We start from the raw sequence: 9,667 nt of genomic DNA, 5'->3' as shown, positions 1-9,667 counted from the left end.
GGTTTTAAGGTTTAAGATTCAACAGCCTCATCATGCTAATTCATCACAATTATATAATCACATCATGCATGCACACAATTAAGCATATAGGAGACTTTACAATACTACCCAATACATATCATTCGCTATTAAGAGTTTACTATGAAATAGCATAAACCATAACCTACCTCCACCGAAGAATCGTGATCAAGCAATCTACTTCCCAAGCCTTTTTGTTTTCCTCTTCGTTCTCCCTTCTCTCGTTCGTTTCTCCCTCTCTCTCTGTTCTTTCTATTTTTCTTATTCAAACCCTTTTTCTTTTACCCTAATTGTCATATAATTAAGTATAAAAGATGATAAAAATAACTCACTATTTATTTCAAGGTTATCTCCTTTAACCCCCAAGTAATTGAATTATTAACATTAACCCACTAACTTTATAATTATAAGCATGAATAGTCCAAAACGCCCCTTTAAAAACTTTAGTAGAATTCCGACCCAGTCAGGGTTACGCAGCCTGTGACGGTCCGTCATGACTGTGACGGTCCGTCCTGCAGGTCCGTCACAAAGTTCAGAGAGTTAATTCTGTGGAAAGATTTGTGACGGTCCGTCGTGCCAACGACGGTCTGTCCTGCCATTCCGTCGTGAAGTTCAGAGAGTCGATCTCAGTACCCAAATTTTCAGAATCTAAGTGTTTTGGAACGAGACCCCCTCGACGGTCCGTCGTGCCCACGACGGTCCGTCGTGGAATCCGTCGACCCTGACAGTTATTTACCAGAATAAACTCTACTGCTCAAAACGACTAAACAGGTCATTACATATAATTGTATTATAAATATTGTATTATCATAAAATTAATTTTAGATTTTACTAAATACTCAAATTTCAAGATTATTACGTTATTCTCATAAATATTCTATTAATTTATTATGGAGTTCAAAATAAGCATTTTTTTGTCCTTATTTTTTATGTGTAGCTAAAAATTGTATAAATTAACAATTTCATCTTATATTCAATTATTCCGTGTACTTATATACTTCCCATATTCCATTTTGAACTATTCAATCAAATATTTTCATGTTATTTACAAAGTATAGTTTAATAAATTATAACTATAACATAAAAAGTAGATTATTTAAATTAACATGTGAATTTTGTACATACTTCATAATGAAAACTAATTATAATCTAAATTACATATTTAAAATGACCAAAAGAACTAAAAATCAATAATATGTTATAGATGTTATATTTTACTTAGAAAATAATTACAAATATTAAAGACTTAATTAATAATCTTATATAGTATAAATAATATTAAAATAACTTTGAGTTACATAATTAAAGTGACAATTTCTTTTTAAAAAATAAAATAAAAAATAATTAATTTGACGGAAGTAGTTAACTTGTTAAATGTTTGCATTAAAAAATAATTATAAATGATAAAGATTAAATTAGTAATATAATAGAAATAATATTATAATAATCAAAAAGCAAAATAGAGAGGTGAATAGTAGTTCTCCAAATTCTATTCACCTCTCTATAATTGAAGAATAGAGAGTTAAACAGAGAGTTGTTGGAGAACCCATTCTCTATTTTACTCTCCAAATATAGAAATGGAGAGTAAAATAGAGATGGGTTGGAAATGGTCTTAAAGGTCGGCTCTTCTTTTTTTCCTATTTCGATGTTCGTGTTCATATTATACTAAATTTAGATTACGTATTGTAGGATCTCTTTTGGTGTGGCAAAATTATTCTCGAACTCGAAAACTCTAATTAATGGTGAAGCAGTACCAGTGCACCACAATTCATGTGGATATAAATGTTGCTTTTACTTATTAAAATACTATTTCTGGAAATATGTTTTGCACGTTTATCCTTACTCTATTATATAAAATTTACGGAAAAGGGCCAAAAATATTCCTGAACTACAAGAAAAGGTCTAAAAATATCTTACTTTCATATTTGGTCTAAAAATACCTTTTTACTAATTTTTTTGGTCTAAAATTATCCTTCCATCCACCTTTTTGTTCACTTATATCCTTGCAACTAATAATTCTCTCTTTTTTTAAAAAATATTTATTATGTGACATTTTCTTATTGAATGAAATAAAAATCCACTTCTCCATTGGATCCTGCTGTAAAACTCCATGCCAAAGAAGGTCCTCAACTTTCAGATCCTGCATTTTACAGAAAACTTATTGGGAAGTTAAATTTTCTAACTAATACTAGAATGGACATATCCTATAGTGTGCAGCATCTTAGTCAGTTTATGTAGGACTCGAGGGATCCTCATTTAAAGGCAGCATTCCATCTCCTAAGGTATCTTAAGACAGACCCAACTATAGGCATATTCATGTCGCATGATCAGTCTTACAATGTTAAAGCTTATTGTGACTCAGATTGGGATGCATGTCCTGATTCTAGAAAGTCAGTGAGTGGGTATATTGTACTGTTAGGTAATAGTTCACTCAGTTGTAAATCAAAGAAACAGGAAACAATATATCTATCTTCAGCTGAGGCAGAGTATAGGTCCTTGAGAAAAGTTGCAGGCGAATTAGTTTGGTTTAAAAGATTGCTTGAAGAACTCACAGTGCCCCTGCCAACTCCAATTGATGTATATTGTGATAGCCAGTCAGCTCTCCACATTGCTCGGAATCCTGTATTCCATGAAAGAACCAAACATATCGAAGTTGACTGCCATTTTGTGCGAAACCTACTACAAGAAGGCCTCATTTTGCTACATCACATAGGATCCAACGATCAACTGGCAGACATATTGACCAAAATATTGACTGGGGTTAAACATTCTGCTGCATTACACAAGTTGTCAGTGTTTTCCACTCCTCCAACTTGAGGGGGGGTATTAAGATTAGATTAGTTAATTAAATATCATTTTTAGTTAATTAATTCTCAGTTAGTTAGTCAGTTAGTTAGCCTAGTTGGTTATTTTGTTAGTTAGTGACAACTCATTGACAGCTGTACTATTGTTACAATTTTATTCTCATTGTATAAAAACGTGTACAGCTACAATGGAATGAATAGGATTGATTTTTTCCCAAACTCATTATTCTTCTTCTTCTCCAACTGCATCCTTATGGATTCTGCTTTGCTCATGTGAGCACTGATGTTAACAGATTTGAAAAAGAGATCTGGTTTGTGGTGTTCCAGTGAGATTTCGCCGGAGAGACGGAGAAGAGGTATATGAGTCTGTTTGGTTCGCTGTCTTTTGTGGTGGTTTTGAGCTGGTGGGTCGTTGTTGGTCGGAAAAATAGAGGAATGTGGTCTACCGGAGATGGCAACGGAAAATGGCGAGGATGGAGACGCTTTGGACAAAAGAAAAGAAATGGGGGTTCTGTAGTCTAGTTTGGATGGTTGCCGTAGAAAAACGGTGGTCTTATCTTCTTTGTAACTGGTTGTGAAAGAAAAAGAATCAAATAAAAGAGAGGTCTTCAGGTGGTGGCTCCGGCAGCAAGCTGGAAAAGGTGGGTTTGGTTGGTGGTTGTATGGTGTATGAAGAGGGAGCAGGAAAGTGAGGGAGAAAGGTTTCTAGAGTTGGATCCCGTTGGATTTTGCCGGAAAAAAGGAGAAAATGATGGGGTTTTGGGTTGCCGCATCTTGGCCAGATTCCGGGGTGATGGCAGCCGGAGAAAAGTATTGACTATTGAAATCCTTTTGTGTATAAAATTTGAAAATTTATAATCCTAAAATAAATTCATCACACCCTTGACTAGTAAGAATTATTCTATATATTGGAAATTGTTAAAATGGTCCTAAATTATGAGCTTGAGATTGTTGTCCAAAATTATTGGTTCATAAAATATCCTTATATAGAAATTATATTCGTACTTGAATGAATTTTTAAACAGTGCAAAATATCAAAATGAATATCAACCGATGTAACAAATAAAATTAATATTATAAAATGACATGTAAAACTGTAATTTTAAGAGTAACTACTAAAAAAATCTAAATTTTGATAATTAAGGATAAATATCGATAAACTTATTCAAAACTATATAAAAAATTATATTGAACTATTAAATAAATAAAGTCGCGAATTTTAAAATGTTAGGCCAAAATTAGGTGTCAACAACTGTACCTTTCGTCGGATATGATAGACGAAAGAAATCGTGGACAACAAAAATTGACAAACCGATTTTGGCCGAACGCATGACCTTTATATAAGAATGTGATTGGAATTGTGGTGGAAGTTGATCCTGGACTTGCATCCAAAAGGTTCCACCCTATGTTGTGTCCTTGTTGAAGTGTCCACACATGTGGCTCCACTTAGAATGCATCCTCTGAATGTTCTAAAAGAACAAAGATAAAATTCATTAGTATAGGCAAAACTAAAAGAAAAAAAGGTAGCATCTCTTAGATACGATGAATGGAGATGATCCATTGGTAGGATATAAATACATATCATTGGTAGGACGAATGAAGATGATCCATCGAAAGGATTTGAATGTATGTCCATCGATAGGACAAATAAAATGATCCATTGGAAGGATATAAATGTATGTCCTCGGTAGAACGAATAAAAAAATGATGATCCATCGGTAGGATTTTAAATGTGTGTCCATCGGTAGGATTTTGAATGTATGTCCATCGATAAGACGAATGAAAAAATGAAGATCCATCAGTAGGATTTTGAATGTATGTCCATCGGTAGGACGAAAGAAAAAAGATGACGATCTATCGGTAGGATTTGGGATGTATGTCCATCGGTAGGACGAATGAAAAAGATGACGATTTATCGGTAGGATTTTTAATGTATGTCCATCGATAGGACGAATAAAAAAGATGATGATCAATCGATAGGATTTTGAATGTATGTCCATCGGTAGGACAAATGAAAAAGATGACGATCCATCGGTAGGATTTTGATGTATGTCCATCGGTAGGACGAATGAAGAAGATGATGATCATCTGTAGGATTTTGAATGTATGTCCATCGGTTAGACGAATGAAAAATATGATGATCCATCGGTAGAATTTTGAATTTATGTCCATCGGTAGTAATAATGAAACAAATGATCTATCAGTATGATTTTGAATGTACGTCCATCGGTCAGACGAATGAAAAAAATGATCCATCGGTAGGATTTTGAATGTATGTCTATCGGTAGGATGAATCGAAATTCTTTTGACACAAGTCTCCTCTGACTTGAACGTGGAATAGATAGGGTGCACATCCTTCACCTCCGAATAGATGCGACTTAAATGCAAATATCTTTCAATGTAAGTTTTCACTGACTTGAACGTTGAATAGATAGGGTGCACATCCTTCACCTCTGAATAGATGCGACTTAAATGCAAATATCTTTCAACACAAATTTCCACCAACTTGAACGTTGAATAGATAGGGTGCACATCCTTCACCTCTGAATAGATGCGACTTAAATGCAATGGCCTTCTCGGCGAATGAAAAATGCAATGACCCTCTTGACAAATGAAAAATGCAATTATCCTTTCGAAAAATGAAAAATGTAATGACTTTTCGGTAATAAAAAATGCAATGACTATCTTGGCAAATGAAAAATGCAATTATCCTTTCAGAAAATAAAAAATGCAATGACCTTTTCGATAAATAAAAAATGCAATGACCCTCTTGGCAAATGAAAAATGCAATTATCCTTTCGGAAAATAAAAAATCAATGACCTTGTAGGTACATAAAATATGCAATGACCTTTTTGGCAATGAAAAATGCAATTATCCTTTCGGAAAATGAAAAATGCAATGACTTTTTCGATAAATAAAAAATGCAATTATCCTTTCGGAAAATGAAAAATTGTCACGCCCAGAGCCTACACCCTGGACGTGGTCGGCACTCGAAGACCATTACTGGCCCCCAAGCGAACCCTTGGCCTGACTTACTTAACTCAGCGGAAGACTTACTCATCTTAGATAAAGAATTTATAAGCATTCTCATCAAATAACTTAAATAATTGTCTTGGCCAAAATGACACTAAGATAAATTAGAATCCAAAACTGAACTACTAACTTTATATGAAGTCTCTAAACTAACTGAGATGGATGTTGGGACAGACCCTACAACATCCTAATGAACTAGGTAGAAAAGAAATAAAAGGGATGTCCTCCGGAATGCAAGGAGGCTCAACAAGTGATTGTTGAGTGCTCAACTGGATCAACGGTGAGCTGTGTGCTGATCCTGGTTACCTGCGTTTGCATCATGAATGGCCAACTGGCATCAGTACATTGAATGTACGAGTAAGTGAGTTGGAAAGCTTAACGACGACTTAAGCTTGAGGGGATAAAGATGAACTTACCTTGGCTCTGCTCAACTCAAGAATATGCTTAACTCAAAGTATGTATACAAAACAATTTAAAACATATGTGATATATATAAAGCTTGTAAAACAATAAAACAACTTAGTTTGTTATACAAATGCAATAACAAAATCAACTTTACTTATATGTGAAAGTAATATAATTTTTGTGGGAGATTCTGTAACTAACAACCATCATTTTGAGCCTAAGTGATGATACAACATTTTATCTCACGTTGCCCAATGACTATTCTATACCTTGTCATCCGTATAGGACCTTACTTGACTTAGTGGATCTAGTAGCTCAACTTACGTGATCATCTAAAAAGTATGACCCGTCAATTCCCATGATGACTTCATGGTTTACAATGGAGACGTGAGTTAATATGAACTCTAATACCCACATCGGTACTCAATACTACTCCCAAAATATACTTTAGCTCATGCTTTTAATAGAACTTCCTTCCTTTGGGTTGAGATAACTTACTGAACCCTTTAGCTTTTAAAAACTCCTTTTGGAATCAATGTTTCCCTTTTTGTTCAAAACTCTTTTGGAAATCTTAGTTTCCTTTTAACTTAAATGTGAAACATTTGCAAACCCTTAGGGAATACTTTGTCCCCTTATAGCTTTTGAGAAATGAAATCAACCTTGCTCTATACATAACTTGAACTTTAAGTCTTAAATCAAAGTAAACATGTTTGTGAAAGACTTTAACCTTTACTCTTCCTTTAATTCGAAACTTTAACTTTGAAACGAAATTAAAACGTTTAGACAAGATTCTTTGAAACTTTGAGAAACTTTACTTTAACTCACTTCATAGCTTTAGACTTGACTCCTTAACTCTCATGACTTAGATCTTAACTTTCCTTGAATATATTATGGATTCAAGGTTTTGATTCGAGTTCTTTGGATGATTTCTAGGTATTTAGAAATCATTTGAAGTAATTAGAATCATTGGGAGATGTTAATGTACCTTGGAAGGACTTAAAAAAGGTTAACTACGAAAAATGGACAGAAGACGCGGGGTTAGGTGTACTGGTGGCGCACCGCACCAGCCTCAGTTGACTGAGGCCTACTTCTGGCGTACTGGTGGCGCGCCACGCCAAGCCTTGGTTGGCTGAAGCCAATTTCTGGTGCACTGCAGGTGCGCTACTCCTTCCCTTACCCAAGTACGTCTGACGAATTTTTCAACTCGTTTTTCATCTCCAAACTCCCCAAAACATCCTAGTTCTTTCACTAAAAGATTGGGACTATTTGTACTAACAATAAGTACTGAATTCAAATCAAAATATCTCGAAGAAACAAGAATCAAATCAACAATGGCAGCCAACAATCCAATCAACAAGAAATCATGCTTTCCTTTAAGAATTTAACTCCTGACATGAAATCAATCCATAAATTAGCTGAATTGAAACAAGTTGGTGTGTGGGTGAATTAAATCAACACGAAAGATCCCACATACCGCGATAAGGATCACCCCCGATGAAATCCATGCAACGATCTTGGTGTTCTTGGACAATTCTTGACCTTTCTCTTCTTTTCAATTTTCTCCCAATCCCTAAACGTTCTCAATTTTGCTAAAACTGATTTGGGACTTGGTTTTACCCCTAATAAACCCTTAAAACGAATTAGGAAATACTAGGGTGAAAAGACAATTTTGCCCTTATTAAAATCCGGATTGGACTTTCCTCAACCCAACAACCCAACTTCCGAAAGCATCTCTCCCTCATAAGATTTTGGATTTTCGAATACTTGGCAGATTTGGAAATATCTTCCTAAGAGATTTCCAACCATATAAAGAACTCATCCAAACTCCTCGTGAGCTGGAAGTTATGGCCGTTTGAAAATGACAAAAACTCACTTTTGAAAGCTGGAATTTTCGAGATTTTCCTACTTATTCCCAAAAATGATTATTCTTTGTTTCTTAACTTAATATTAGTTAATTCAAGTTACGAGATGTTACAAGCTCTCCCCCTTGGGAACATTCGTCCTCGAATGAAAATTCTTTCACTAAGCTAAGGGTAGTAACATTGCTTCAGCATTCAATAACAAAAGCAAGTAATAACATGCTTACACATAGTCTAATAAAATTTTAAGAAGATAATTTAATAACTTGATTCACATTATGTCCGGATTTAAAGAGATGTGGATATCTCTTCTTCATATCCTCCTCAGCTTCCCAAGTCTCTTGTTCAACAAATTGGTTCCTCCAAAGGACCTTGACTGAAGAAACTTCCTTTGTCCTCAACTTGCGAACTTGACGATCCAATATCTGAACCGTAACTTCTTCATAGGATAAATTATCCTTAATACCCACATTCTCTGTTGGTAATATCAACGAAGGATCACCCAAGCACTTCTTCAACATAGAAATGTGGAATACCGGATGGACCACTCCTAACTCTTGGGGTAACTCCAACTCATAAGCCACATTTCCCACTCTCTTGGAGATCTATAGGGTCCAATATACCAGGGACTAAGTTTCCCTCCTTACCAAACCTCATAACACTTTTCATGGGTGAAACCTTAAGATACACCCAATCGTCCACTTCAAACTCTAATGACGTTCTCCTAACATCTGTGTAGGACTTTTGGAAACTTTGTGCCGTCTTCAATCTTTATTGAATCACTTTCACCTTCTACATAGCTTGGTGAACTAGATCTGGTCCTATCAACCCTGCTTCACCAACTTCGGACCATCCAATAGGAGATCTACATCTTTTCCCATAAAGAGCTTCATATAGAGCCATTTGGATGCTCGAATGGTAACTGTTGTTATAGGCAAACTCAATGAGAGGTATGTGACCATCACAACTTCCCTTGAAGTCTATCACACAAGATCTCAACATATCTTCTAAGGTTTGGATAGTACGCTTTGCTTGTCCATCTGTCTGAGGATGAAAAGCAGTACTCAAATTCACCTATGAACCCAAACCTTTCTAGAAAGATTTTCAGAATTGTGCCGTAAATTGTGCACCTCTATCTGAAACAATAGAGACCAGAACTCCATGGAGTCTTACCACTTCTTGAAGGTACAACTTAGCATAATCCTCTGCCAAATAAGTAGTCCTTACCGGCAAGAAATTGGCTGATTTTGTCATTTTATCAAAAATCACCCAAATAAATTCATGTTGCGTTCGAGATATTGGCAAGCCTGTGATGAAGTCCATATTGATAATATCCCACTTCCATTTGGAAAATTCTATATTCAGGGCTAAACGTCCAGGACTTTAGTGGTCTATTTTCACTTTCTGGCAATTTGGGCACTTGGCGACAAACTCAACAATGTCTTTCTTTATGCCTTCCCACCAATATACCTCTCTCAAATCGTGGTACATATTGGTTGAACTCGGGTGAATGGAATATCTGGAGTTATGAGCCTCCTCCAAGATCC

The sequence above is a fragment of the Solanum pennellii genome, chromosome 8, assembly GCF_001406875.1.
Source record: "Solanum pennellii chromosome 8, SPENNV200".
Taxonomy (NCBI): Eukaryota; Viridiplantae; Streptophyta; class Magnoliopsida; order Solanales; family Solanaceae; genus Solanum; species Solanum pennellii.
Note: the sequence above shows the minus strand (reverse complement) of the source record.